Source organism: Vicugna pacos, chromosome 32 (assembly GCF_048564905.1).
Source record: "Vicugna pacos chromosome 32, VicPac4, whole genome shotgun sequence".
NCBI lineage: Eukaryota > Metazoa > Chordata > Mammalia > Artiodactyla > Camelidae > Vicugna > Vicugna pacos.
In genome coordinates, this window is record NC_133018.1 from 16,228,799 (window position 1) to 16,242,764 (window position 13,966).

Here is a 13,966-nt window from a genome sequence, read left to right on the forward strand (position 1 = left end):
TTTAATTGGCTCTTCCTTCCCCCAGCTTCCTGGGGTGAATGTTATTTTTTTTTCCAGTCTTTTTTCTAAGAAATGAATTTAAAGTTAGGCATTTCTTTCTAAGCATGGTTTTAACGTCACTTCGTGAATGGCAATAGATTGTATTTTCATTATCACTCAGTTTCTATTACTCTTTCTCCTTTGACTTATCAGTTATTTTGAAGAGTATTATTTTACTAACACAAGGTTTTTATCGATTTTTTAAAAAAAATTGTGGTAAAATATACCTAACATAAAATTGATCATTTTAACCATTTTTCTTAAAAAAAAAAAGTGTACAATTGAGTGGCATCTAGTTACATGTGGAGTTGTGCAACCATCACCACTGGCTAGCTCCCCAACATTTTCATCACCCAGAAGGAGACTCCGTACCCATTGCTACTTATTTCTACCTTAATTGCATTGTGGTCTCACAGCGTTTTCTGCATTATTTAAATTCTTTGAAATTTGTTGATATTTGCACCATGGCCCCGTGTCATTTTTTTTTTTATAAAACCTGAACATTTTTAAAGAGATTCTTTTTTCCATGTTGATACCCAGCGCACTAGTTCATTTATTTTGATCGCTGTATGGTGTCCCCCTGTGTAAACATACTCTATTTAGGTAGTTTCCGGTTTCTCCGTTATAATCCGTGGTGCAGGGAACATTCTGGAAGGTGTCTCCTCGTTCATGTGTGAGATCTGAGAATTTAAATACAAGCAGGCTTGTTGGGCCTTAGGCTGTTTGTTTCTTCAGCACTACAGGTGTTTGCCACATCGCCCTCCACCGTGGTCTGATCAGCACACAGCCTTCTATCCGGGGAGGGGAGGGTCTGGACCTTAAAAGCATCAGATTTTGCAATTTTTCTTCACCCTGACTGTGATTTTTCCCTTGCGTCTCTCTGGTTGCTAGAGGAGTTGCCTGTATTTCCGCCGCTGGTCGGCCATTCTGGCTCCGGCTGTGAATGGCCATGTCCGTCCTTTGTTTCTTCTGCGGGTTATCTGCTCCTTATTGGTGTGTAATTATCCCACGTGGGTATTTTGGATGCTAATCACCTGCCAGCTGTATAGTTGCAAAAAAAAAAACTGATAAAATGTGATATAAACTTTCACTTTTTAAAGTGATTTTACATTTTAATGACCACTCTGAGACTTTAAAAAAAAAATTTCAGCAGTTGTAACTATACCCTGCAAACATTTCAGATACACATTCCATGGTCACAAGTGACAGTCCCTTTTCCGGGGGTTAGTTTGGAAACTAGACCTTTTCCTGTGCATCCATGAACATCTCAGTTTTGTATTTTCCCCCACAAGTGGGATGAATACTCTGTGTATTATGTGGCCTTAATACCAAGTGACCTCTCTGAACCTCTCTTTAGCAGTAAGATCCCCCCCTCCACATACACACACACCAAGAATTGGCCAGCACTAGAGAGAGAGATTGCTCGTGGGCCAGCCAGCCTGTCTACACATACTCCTTTTTTTAAAAAACGTTGTGAAAAAATGTGTAACACAAAATTTACCATTTTAACCATTTTTAAGGGTACAGTTCAGTGGCATTAAGTACATTCACATGGTTGGGTAACCATCACCACTTTCCATCTCCGGAACTTTCTCTTCTTCCCAAACTGAAACTCTGTACCCATTTAACGGTAACGCCCCATTTCACCCTCCTCCAGCCCCTGGACCCTGGCACCCATCATCCTATTTTCTGTCTCTATGAATTTGACTACTTTGGGAACCTCATATAAGTGAGATCATACAATATTTTTCCTTTTGTGACTGGCTTATTTCATTTAGCGTAATATCCTCAAGGTACCCTCATGTTGTAGCATGTGTCAGAACTGCCTTCCTTTTAAAGCTAAATAATATTCTGTTGTATGAACATTGTATGAATATTCCACATTTTGTTTATTCCTTCCTTCACTGATGGACTTTTGGGTTGTTTTCACCTTTCAGCTATTGTGAATAACGTTGCTATGAACATGGATGTACACATATCTGTTTAATGAATGACTCCCTGTTTTCCATTCAATTGGGTATGTATACCCAGAAGTGGAGTTGTTGGATTATGTAGTAATTCTCTACTCATTTTCTAAGGAACTGTTTTCCACAGTGACTATGCCACTGTACATTCCTACCAGCAGTTCACAAGGGTTCCAATTTCTCTACATGCTTGCCAACACTTGTTATTTTCTATTTTTTGTTCATTTGTTTGATAACACCTGTCTTTAAATTTTTTTTAATTGAAGTACAATCAGTTACAATGTGCCAATTTCTGGTGTACAGCACAATGTCCCAGTCATGCATATACATACATATATTTGTTTTCGTATTTTTTAATTTAAAGGTTATTATAAGATATCGAACATAGGTCCTGTGCTATACAGAAGAGACTTTTTTAAAATCTATTTTTATATATAGTGGCTAACATTTGTAAATCTCAAACTCCCAAATTTATCCCTTCCCATCCCCTTCCCCCAGTAACCATAAGATTGTTTACCATGTCTGTGAGTTTGTTTCTGTTTTGTAGGTGAGTTGATAGTGGCCTTTTTTTTTTTTAAAGATTCTACATATGAGTGATATCAAAGAGTATTTTTCTTTCTCTTTCTGGCTTACTTCACTTAGAATGACATTCTCCAGGTCCATCCATGTTGCTGCAAATGGCATTATTTTACTCTTGTTTATGGCTGAGTAGTATTCCATTGTATAAGTATACCACAACTTCTTTATCCAGTCATCTGTTGATGGACATTTAGGTTGTTTCCATGTGGGGTGCATGCATCTTTTTGAATTAAGGTTCCCTCTGGATATATGCCCAGGAGTGGGATTGCTGGATCATAGGGTAAGTCTATTTTTAGTCTTTTGAGGAATCTCCATACTGTTTTCCATAATGGCTGCACCAAACTACACTCCCACCAGCAGTGTAGAAGGGTTCCCTTTTCTCCACACCCTCTCCAGCATTTACCACTTGTGGACTTTTTTTTCTTTTTTGAAAGATTACTTGAACTTTTATTTAGAAAAAGTCCTAGAATGGGCAAATCAAGAAGCCAAGAAGCTACTCACATAGTACGACTACAGAATGTAGTTAGGGCAGAGAGTAGTGCACTGTGGTTGAGAAACAAATTGGTAAAAGGGCTTTTGCTGTTTTCCTCTGCTCAAACACAGTAGTTGGCAGGCTTTTTTTTTTTTTTTTTTAACTTTTCAATATATCAACTACCTACTTTCTGCACTGACTACTGAAGCCAGCAGTGCTCCCCTGGATCCAGAGCCCTGCAAACCCTGGTCACTCTGGGCTGCTAATGCTGATCATGTCTTGCTTAGGGGGAGGAGGGGTGGTGAGAGTGTGGGTCAGGAGGAGGGCCGTTTGTGGACTTTTGAATGATGGCCATTCTGACTGGTGTGAGGTGATATCTCATTGTAGTTTTGATTTGCATTTCTCTGATAATTAGTGATATTGAGCATTTTTCACGTGCATATTGGCCATTTGTATGTCTTCATTGGAGAATGGCTTGTTTAGGTCTTCTGCCCATTTTTGGACTGGGTTGTTTGTTTTTTTCTTAAGTTGTATGGGATGTTTATGTATTCTGGAAATAAAGCCTTCGTCAGTCGCATCATTTGCAAGTATTTTCTCCCATTCTGTTGGTTCGTTGGTTCATTGGCTCGTTTTGTTTTATGGTTTCCTTTGCTGTGCAAAAGCTTGTAAGTTTAATTAGGTCCCATTTGTTTATTTTTGCTTTTATTTCTATTGCCTGGGTAGCCTGCCCTAGGAGAACACTGCTGAGATTTATGTCAGAGAATGTTTTTCCTATGTTTTCTTCTAGGAGATTTATCGTATCTTGTCTTATATTTATAAGCCTTTAAGCCATTTTGAGTTTATTTTTGTGTATGGAGTGAGGGAATATTCCAACTTCATTGATTTACATGCTGCTGTCCCGTTATCCCAGCACCATTTGCTGAAGAGACGGCTTTTTCTCCATTGCATATTCTTGCCTCCTCTGTTGAAGATTGACCATAGGTCTGTGGGTTTATTTCCAGGCTCTCTGTTCTGTTCCATTGATCCATATGTCTGTTTTTTATGCCAATACCACACTGATAACAGCTGTCTTAATGGGTGCGAAGCGGTCTCTCACTGTGGTTTTGATGTGCATTTCCTTCATGACTAAGGATGTCGATCATCTGTCTTTTCATGTGTTTATTGCTCATTTGTGTGTCTTCTCTGGAGGAACATGTTTGTCTATTTCTCAGTTGGGTTGTGTGGTGGTGGTGGTTTTGCTAACTGAATTACAGGAGTTCTTTATATTAATCTCTATCAGACATGTGAATTGCAAATGTTTTCTCCCTTTCTGTGGGTTGCCTTCTTACTCTGATAGTGTCCTTTGATATCCAAAAGTTTTGAATTTTGATGAAGTCTAATTTATCTTTTTGTTTTCTTTTGTTGCCTGTGCTTTTGGTGTTCTATCCATGAAGCTGCTGCCAAATCCAATGCCATGAAGCTTTTCCTCTTTTCTTTTTTTGACTCGTACACTTAGGACTTTGATCCATTTGGGGTTAATTTTTGTATCTAGTGTAAAGGAAGGGTCCAGCTTCATTCTTCTGCATGTGGATGTTCAGTCCTCCGAGCACCATTGTTGAAAAGACTGTCCCTTCCCCATTGAGTGGCCTTGGCCCCCTTCTTCAATCGCCCCCCCCCCATCTTATCCACCCTTCACACAATCTCACAGCTGGGGCCCCTGCTTTCCCTCTTCCCTCAGTGGGGAAGAGGCTAGAGCGATGGGGCAGAGAGAGAAGTGCAGAGCCCAGGGTTTTCCCCAGTCTGTGTTTCTACTGCAAGCAGAGTCAATGCAGCTCCCCGGCTCTACTCAATCTTTGCTGATCTCCAGTGGCACCTGGAGCCACGGTACTGACCCTTGGACGAGCCCTGAGAACTAAAGCCTAGGAATGTTCCCGTCGATTAATGACGTTGCTCTGTAGGCTTAAGGCACTGGGGATTTGATGGAGCAGATGATCAGATGTCAGAATACTTACTGTAAACATTAAGGCTGATGATGTGCACCTGGTGCCTGGTTTGGAGCCCTAAGTTTCAGTCACCATGGCCGGTCAGACAGGAGGAGTGTGACCACCTTCTCGTAAGAGCTCTGGTCTAAGACCTGAGTGGCTTTCCCTGGGCAGGTACCTCACATCTCTGTGGTTCACAGAGGGTCCCTGGAAAGCTCTGTCTCCTGCGGATTCCTGATCAGCAGGTTGCTGAGGAATGATGGTAGACTCTCCCCTCAGTCACAGCCACCTCCTGTTACTCCCTGACTAGATCTGGCTTTCCCCAGAGGCTGGCACGCTGGAAGGATGGCCTGTTGTGCTCCGTCCGTCTCAGTGTTGACATCAGGGCCCCTCTGCCTCTGGCAGCCTTGACCTGCCCTCCGCTAAGACCTTGTGCTCTCACAGGCCGCAGCGTGACTGTGGGCGAGGGAAGCAGCAGGGATGGTGAAAAACTCTCCCCCCAGCCCCTGCCAAGCTCCCGGCTGTGCGCTGTCTCCGTGCTGGTACGTGGATGCTGCTGTGATTACAGTTTGTGTATTAAACGGTTTTTGTATTAAGTATGTTTGGATGATCTAAAAATGAAAGCCATTTCATCTAAGCAACAAGGACAACATCTAATTTCCGTCTGGCTTTGCCTGCATTTGAACTTCATATAATTACAGTGATACATGAACTCTTTGGAGTCTTAACTTTTTCCATTCAACATTGTCTATGGGATTCATCCGTGACATCAGATTACGGCCAGTAGTTTATTCTTTTGTTTTTAGCTGTATATTTGCTGTATGAGTTTGTCTATTTATCCAGGATTTATTTACCCACTCTACTGCTGATGGATTTGGGGCTTGTTTCCAGTTTTTGCCTATTACAAATCACGCTGACATGAGCCTTCCTGCCTGTGTTTTGGGAACGCAGCACTGAGTTCTTCTGGATGTCTGCCTGGGGTGGATTGCTGGTCCTGGGGTGCACACAGGTTTACGAGGTCCTGCCTGCTTCTCTACAGAGGTTGTATCTGTTACCCTCCCGCTCATGAGAGAGTGCGCTCCAGTTGCCCCACATCCCCACTCACACTTGTTATGAGATGCTTTTTTATGGATAAGGGATGGATTTTTTTAAACTCAGTTTTAAGACTTTATATTTTAGAGAAGTTTTGGATTCACAGCAAAATGGGGAGGAAGGTACAGAGATTTCCCATATCCCACCCGCTCCCAACATGCACAGCCTCCTCCACTATCAACATGCCCACTAGAGGGGGACATTTGCTACAAGGGATGGCCCTACATTGACCCGGCATCACCCAGAGTCACCAGCGTTTATAGTACAGGACCCTTGGTGTTGTATGTACTGTGGGTTTGGACAAATGGATAATGACGTGTACCCACCTTTATAGGGTCATACAGGGTGTTTGCACTCAAAGGGAAGATTTTTTTTTTTTGTCAAACCTTTTTTTACTTTTAATTTTTTAAATTGAAGTATAGTTGATTTATGTTTCAGGTGCACAGCAAAGTAATTAGTTATACATATATATGTAAATATGTATTCTTTTTCAGATTCTTTTCATTATAGTTTATTACAAGATACTGAATATGGTTCCCTGTGCTATACAGTAGGTCCTGTTGTTTATCTGTTTTATATATAATAGTGTGTATCTGTTAATCTCACATTCCAAATTTATCCTTCCCAGCCCCTTCCCCTTTGGTAACCATAAGTTTGTTTTCTCTGTGAGTCTATTTCTGTTTTGTAAATAAGTTCCTTTGTATCATTTTTTAAGATACCACATATAAGTGATATCTTATGATATTTGTCTTTCTCTGTCTGACTTCATTTAGTATGATAATCTCTAGGTCCATCCATGTTACTACAGATGGCATTTTCATTCTTTTTTATGGCTGAGTAGTATTCCATTTGTGTTTCTGTGTGTACACACATTATATATATATTCAATTGTATATATATGTATATATGAAAACCATTTCATGTGTATATGAAAAAAATTTACAATGCTGTGTCGATTTCCAGTATACAGCATATTTCAGTCATACATATGTACATATGTTCATTTTTGTAATTTTTCATTAAAGGTTACTACAAGATATTGAGTATAGTTCCCTGTGCTCTACAGTAGAAACTTATTTTATATAGAGTGGTTAGTATCTGTACCACATCTTTTTTTTCATCCATTTTGCTTGGCACTTGGTGAACTCCCTCCATCTGGAGATGCATGTTTTTAACTTCTTGGAAAATTATATTATTTCTTTGATCATTTTATTCTCTTTTGTTTTCTTTCTAAAACTCCTATTATTCCTTCTTGTTTGAACCTCTAATTTTCTTTTCTCTCCTATTTTCCTTCTTTGTCTCTCTGTCCTACACTCGGGGGGTGTCTTCAGTTTCATCTTTGTATTTTCATTTGTTCATTTGACAAATATGGATTGAGTGTCTATTCCCGGTGCTGGAGGTACAGCAGTGAATGACAATGCTCTTGCCGTTTTCAGTTTCTAGTTTTCATGTGTACTTCTAGTCGTGTTGGGCAGGGTCAGAGACAGCAGTCGGTTGTTTCCATTTTTCAGAGCAGGAGATCTAATTTATGATCAGTTTCCACCTATATTCCGATGAGAACTAAGAAGGTTATGTTTTCTAGGGCAGTAAGCAGAGATTAATAAGATCTAATAAATATTGATACTTTGATTCAGATTCATTCATGGTACTCACATTTACTGCCGCAGCTACTATATTTGAGGTACCATGCAAACCATTGGAAGAAATAGGAGAGCAAAAACAGGATTCTTTTTCTCACAGTCCTTCCAGGCTAGTGGTGGGGGTAGTGGCGGGGGCAGACATTAATCAAGTAATAGCCTCAGTGGGGTAAGAAATATGCAGGAAAGGGGCAGAGTTCTCTGAGAGCGTTAGAGCTAGAGTGGCGGGGCACGGAGGGCTTCCCTGTCCAGGTGAGCTGAGTGAGCTCTGAAGGATGAGTTGGCCGAAGGGAGACAAAGAGCCTGGAGGTGGACAGTCCAAGTCTAGGGGTGGCTTGTGGAGGTAAATGCTCTGTGGTGGGAGAGGAGTGTGTTCTTTGAGGAATGGAAGGACGTCTGGAGGGCAGAGCGATGGAGTTTGGTGTGCGAGGAGCTGGGAGCCTGGGAGGGGCCGTGTTGGGCGCTGACGGGGACGTAACAGATTTCTGCCTTGGGAAGCCCTTGGCTCATGGACCCAGAGGAAGGGTATGAGAATATGTCCATTTTGAAGAGATCACTCTGTGGTGTCCAAAGCAGGTGATGGGAGATGGAAGGATCTTGAATCAGACGGAAACAGAGGCGATGGACAGAAATGGAGTGACGCCAAGGGCACTGAGGAGGTTAAATGGGCCAGTGATGGACTAACTGGTCATGGGGGTGGGGGGACTCGTCCAGCTGCACGGATGGGGGGTCTCTCGTGCAGAAGAGGGACGCCGTTGTTGGAGGTGGTGCTGGGAGGGCACAAGATCTGGCTTAGGCGCGATGAGTTTTTTCTTTCTGGACTTTTTCCTTTTCCTGCTCGCACTGTCCGGGACTGAAAGAGACTGCGTAATTCTTCAACCACATTTTTATTTTTATCTTGCATTTTTGCTTATAGTTTGGTATGTTTGACAGCAAAGGTTCATAATGTGATTTTAAGATTTCTACTTTTAATCATTATAGAAATAATGGAAAATGTTATCATTAAAGGTATGAAATTATGGGACAGTCTGTATGTTTAACGCCCAGCCCCATTTCCCTCTCTGAACATAACACTGGTTCACAGCTTAGGCTGCATGATGAAATCCTGTGTGGGTTGTGGTCCTCACCTTTATGAAACTCTTGTTGTATTTACTGCTTTTTAGCAAAACTCAGCGTTGCTGGATGTGCCTGTCACGCCCTTGTTTTCCTTTCATGTGTATTTACTTCGTGTATCTTTGCTCGAACTTTTACTTGGGAACTGAGTCACTTACAAGTACTTGGATTTATCTTTTTGGTCAAATATGAATTTTCTCTTCTAATAAATGACTTTATCCCACCTCCATTAATACTGGTTCTTGATTTTAACTTTCCCCTTTTTCATATTATCTCCTTTTTTAATGCTTCCTTATTGCTTTCTTTGCTTTTCATCTTTTGCTGTAATGTCTTCCCCTGGGTAATTTGGGAATTAAGGCATTTTTAGTTCTTCTTGTTGCTATCTTTAACTTTTTTTTTAATTGAGGTATAGTCAGTTTACAATGTTGTGTCAATTTCTGGTGTACAGCACAATGCTTCAGTCACACATGAATATATATATATTCATTTTCATATTCTTTTCACCATAAACTACAAGATACTGAATATAGTTCCCTGTGCTATACAGTATAAACTTATTTATCTATTTTATATATACCAGTCAGTATCTGCAAATCCAAACTCCCAGTTTATTCCTTCCCACCTCCCTCCCTGCTGGCAACCACGAGTTTGTATTCTATGTCTGTGAGTCTGTTTCTGTTTTATATATAAACTCTTTTTTTTTTTAAGATTCCACACATGAGTGATATCATATGGCATTTTTCCTCCTCTTTCTGGCTTACTTCACTTAGAATGACACTCTCCAGGGACATCCATGTTGCTGCAAATGGCAGTTTTATCATTTTTATGACTGAGTAGTATTCCATTGTATAAATACACAACTTCTTTATCCAGTCATCTGTCTATGGACATTTAGGTTGTGTCCTGTCTGTAACTTTAAATCACGTACTTAGGTCTGTATTTCCAGCCTGTCATCCTCAGCACTGGAACAGGGTATTTTCTCCCAGAAACAAGAGATCACTGTGCACTTCTGCTTCCTTCTCTGCCTGTCACCTCACACTTTTGCTGTGTGACTGCTTTTGCCCCAGTTATTACTGCATCGTGTATCTTCTACTTCAGGGATGATGACAAGAGACATCATTTTATGACTTTTAATGCCTTTCTGGGAGGAGGAAGTGAGTGTATCTTGCTCTTTTTCACCACTGGGAGTGGGACTGGCCTGAGGCACCTTTGCCCGGAGGGGAAGCGGCTGGGACCCGTTCAGTCCCGGGAAGCACACAGGCCAGGAGTCTGTGGTCAATGGAAGGGCTTTCCTGGGGGCACAGACGCGGTGGTGGGCACTCAGTGACTACTGGCTCTTTCCTGCCTCCCAGCCCTTGCACTGGTTGTTCCCACCACCTGGCAATACTTTCTTTTAATAAAGTCTTTTACTACTTGATACAGGCACGAATTTAAAAACTCAAACAGTACAAAAGTGCCCAGAGTGAAGCCAGCCTTCTTCTGGTCCCACGTCCCGGCAGAGCAGTGACCACCACCTTGTAAGTCACATCCTTTTAACTTCCCAGAGCCGTCTGTGCCTGGACGGTGGAACCTGTGCTTTGTATCATTTCATGAACAGGCCACACTACCTACTGTTCTGTCCCTTGCTTTTTCCATTAACAGTGCATCTTAAAGATCGCTTAGAAATGAATACTTGTAGGTCTGCCTTGTACTTCTTTTAAAAAAAAAAGCTCCATGGCACTTTTATGGACGTACCATGACTTAAACCCACTGACTGAAGGGCATTTTCATCAGGTCTTTTATCTTTACTACAGTGATGACTGCATGGAGCATCCTTGGCACAGAGTAAACATTATACGTGTGAGCGTCTATGTTCATCATCCTCTTCTAATTCTCAGAACACACCTGGCTGGAGGGCACCGTTTCCACCTGCAATTCCTAGGAGATGCCATTCAGACCTTCCCACTCTGTCGCCTGTATTTCTCCACCTCTTGTTCATATTTCCATCTCCCTTTGTACTACCTCCTGGGCAATCTCCTCAGCTTTAGCAGTTCAGTCTCTTGTTAATTCAGTCCATCAATTAAAACCTTCCTTTGTGGCTTTTTAGAATTTGTAAGTTTATTTTTATACCTAAAACATTTTACAGATGATTATAAGCGCAAGCATATGTAAGAAAAAAAATCTGACAATGTCAGTCATACAGTGGATTAAAGCAATGCTTAGAGGAATCATGAGCAAAATTCACCCCTAAACATGGATTTCTGAGTAACTGTTTTTCCTCAGACTCATTTTCTGCTCCTTTCTTTCAACATTTACTGTGATGCTTGTTTTCATCTATAGGAGTCCAGTACTGCCTTTTTTATTGACGTAAAACTGACTTACAATGTTTCAGATGTACAGCAAAGTGATTCAGTTTTATATATATATGTGTATATATGTATACATATATTCTTTTTCAGATTCTCTTCTATTATAGGTTATTATAAAACACTGAATACAGTTCCTTGTGCTATTCAATAGGTCCTTATCTATTTTTATATAGTACTGTCTGTTAACCCCCAATTTTTATATATATATATATATAATTTTTTTTAAATTGAAGCATAGTCAGTTTACAATGTTGTGTCAATCTCTGGTGTACAGCACCATGCTTCAGTCATACATGAACACACACACAGTCATTTTCATATTCTTTTTCACTATAAGTTACTACAAGATACTGAATGTAGTTCACTGTGCTGTACGGTAGAAACTTGTTTATTGCTGTGATTCTTAAACTTTCCCTCAATTTGGAAAAATTCAGCCATTTGTTCTTTTCAAAAATTTCTTTCTTCCTAATTGTCTCTCTCCTGTCATTCTGGGAGTGTAGTTATGTAAGTTTGGCTGCTTGATGTTGTCCCACAGATCAATGAGACTCTGATTACTTTTTCAATCTTTTTTTTTTTTTCTCTCTGTTCCTCATTTTGGATGTCTGCTGCCCTATTTCAGGGCCAGGGAAACTGCAGACCACCCCAGATTGAATCTGTTTATCCCCACTGATTACTAGAACTCCTTTCACACTAAAATGGCAGAGATGAGTATTTGTAACTGAGACCTTTGACTTTCAAAGCCAAAGGTATTTACTATTGATTCTTTAAGGAAAGGTTTCCTAACCCCTGCTCTTTTTCAAGGTTGATGATTCTTTAGTCTGTCATCTTCAGTGTGCTGTTAATCCCATCTATTACATTTACTTCAGGTACGTAATTTTTATTTATCTTTTTGTTACTATTTCTCTGCTGACAACTATCGTGCATTTAGTATAAGCGTATTTTCCTTTATATTCTTGGGCATGTTTATAGTGGTTCATTTAAAAATCCTGACTGTTAATTCTAACATCTAGGTCATCTCAGTTTCCATTAATTGCTTTTTCTCCTGAGTATGGATCACATTCACTGGTGTTTTCCTATGTGTAATAATTCTGAATTACATCCTGGATATTGCTGTGGTAGGAATTCTGCTGAATTAATATTTTTAAAGGAGGCAGTTAACTTGGCTGAACTCAGACTTTAAAACTCTGTCCCCTGTGGTGGGCAGCAGCAAGTAGTATTTCTCTCTAGTTCTTTTAGCTGGTTGCTCGGCGTCTGCTTCACAAGGGTGTCTTTAGGGATCACGGAGTTGGGTGGACTTTGCACACAGAATGTGGGGCTCCGTTGCTCGTTTCTGGGATTTACTCCTTTACTTGTTAGGTGCTGGGTTAGGGTCATTTTGAACCCTTTCCTTTGCTTACTGAAGCCGGTAAGATCGCAAGTTTCTATACAAGTTTTAACTACCCCACATTGGTGTCTGTCGGGGCCTGTCCTCAAGCAAAAAGCCATAAAAATGGAAACTTACCCAGAGCCACTTTAGCTCCCGTCCTGTTTCTCCTGAGCTCGGCTGCCCCTCACTGCCTTGGAGTAGCTGCTTTCTGTATTTTGTTGAGAATTTATACTTGTCGCTTGCGGGAGGGCTGGATGAATAGGAGTTCTTTCCTCCACTGTTAGCAGAAGCAGAATCTTATCCATCTCTTTTCCAAAGATACTTCATCTACATTTTAAGGTCACTGTAGCAGGAGGATTGATGTGAATCAGTCTGCCATTACTGGAGATCAGAACAGCAGCTGAGAGTTGTTCTCATTTATCTTATGGTTTGTTGTTTTAATGACAGTAATGGGGGGTTCCTAATTTTCACACTGAAACCTGGCTGGTTTGGCTGCTAGGAGGTGTGCACACTGGCCCCCGTGAGGCGGCACCTCTCAGTGAGGAGCAGTCCATGTTGCTGCAGCATTACTGGGCGCGCCCCTCTGGATGGCAGCTGGGTCAGCACAGGGCTCAGGCAGCCGAACTCCAGCTCTTCCCTGCCTCCGAATAGGGTCAGTGGTCCCGCACTTCAACTGTGTTTGCAGTCCTTCCCTGTTTACAGAAACTTCCCTGCTTTTGTTGAAGCCAAACAAAACCCGGGTGTGACTCCCTTTTGATAATGAGCTCAGGCTCTGGAGGCAGAAAGACCTGGGACGAATTGGTTGGCCTTGAAACTTGTTTCCTGGTCTATAAAATGGATAATAAAATCTGCCCTGCCTATATCGTATCATGAGATTTTATTAAAAGTCTGAGATGGCTGACCACCATTCTGGCCCCCAGTGTGGGATGTACACTGGATTTGGGAAGACCAGGGCAGAGCTTGTAACAATCAACGGGCCGTGGCTGGGTTGAAAGTGTTTTGGAGCCAGGAGTAGGCCATCGAGCTGTCAGAGTGTTTAAAGACTTCCCTGTATTTCCTGAGGGTGGGGGCTATCTGAAACTCTATGATGGGGAGGAAGTACAGCGGGTAAGCGCACAGTCGGCCAGTGTTTAGAGCTTACTCTGCCACTGACCAGCCAGTGATCTGGGGGCTTGGCGAGTTCCTCTGTAAAACTGGGGACAGTGGTAGCACCCACCTTGGAGGGCTCCTGTGGGCTGTCGCTGATGTTGGGGATGTGGCTCTCATTTGCAGGGGAGGGGCTCTCTCCATCAAACTTCCCTGTGCTTGACTCGACCCCCTGTCCCAGCCCTGGGAGCTCTCTTTGAGTTATGGTTCTGTTCCTTCTCTTTGTCTCACGTCCTCCTCAAATGTGCT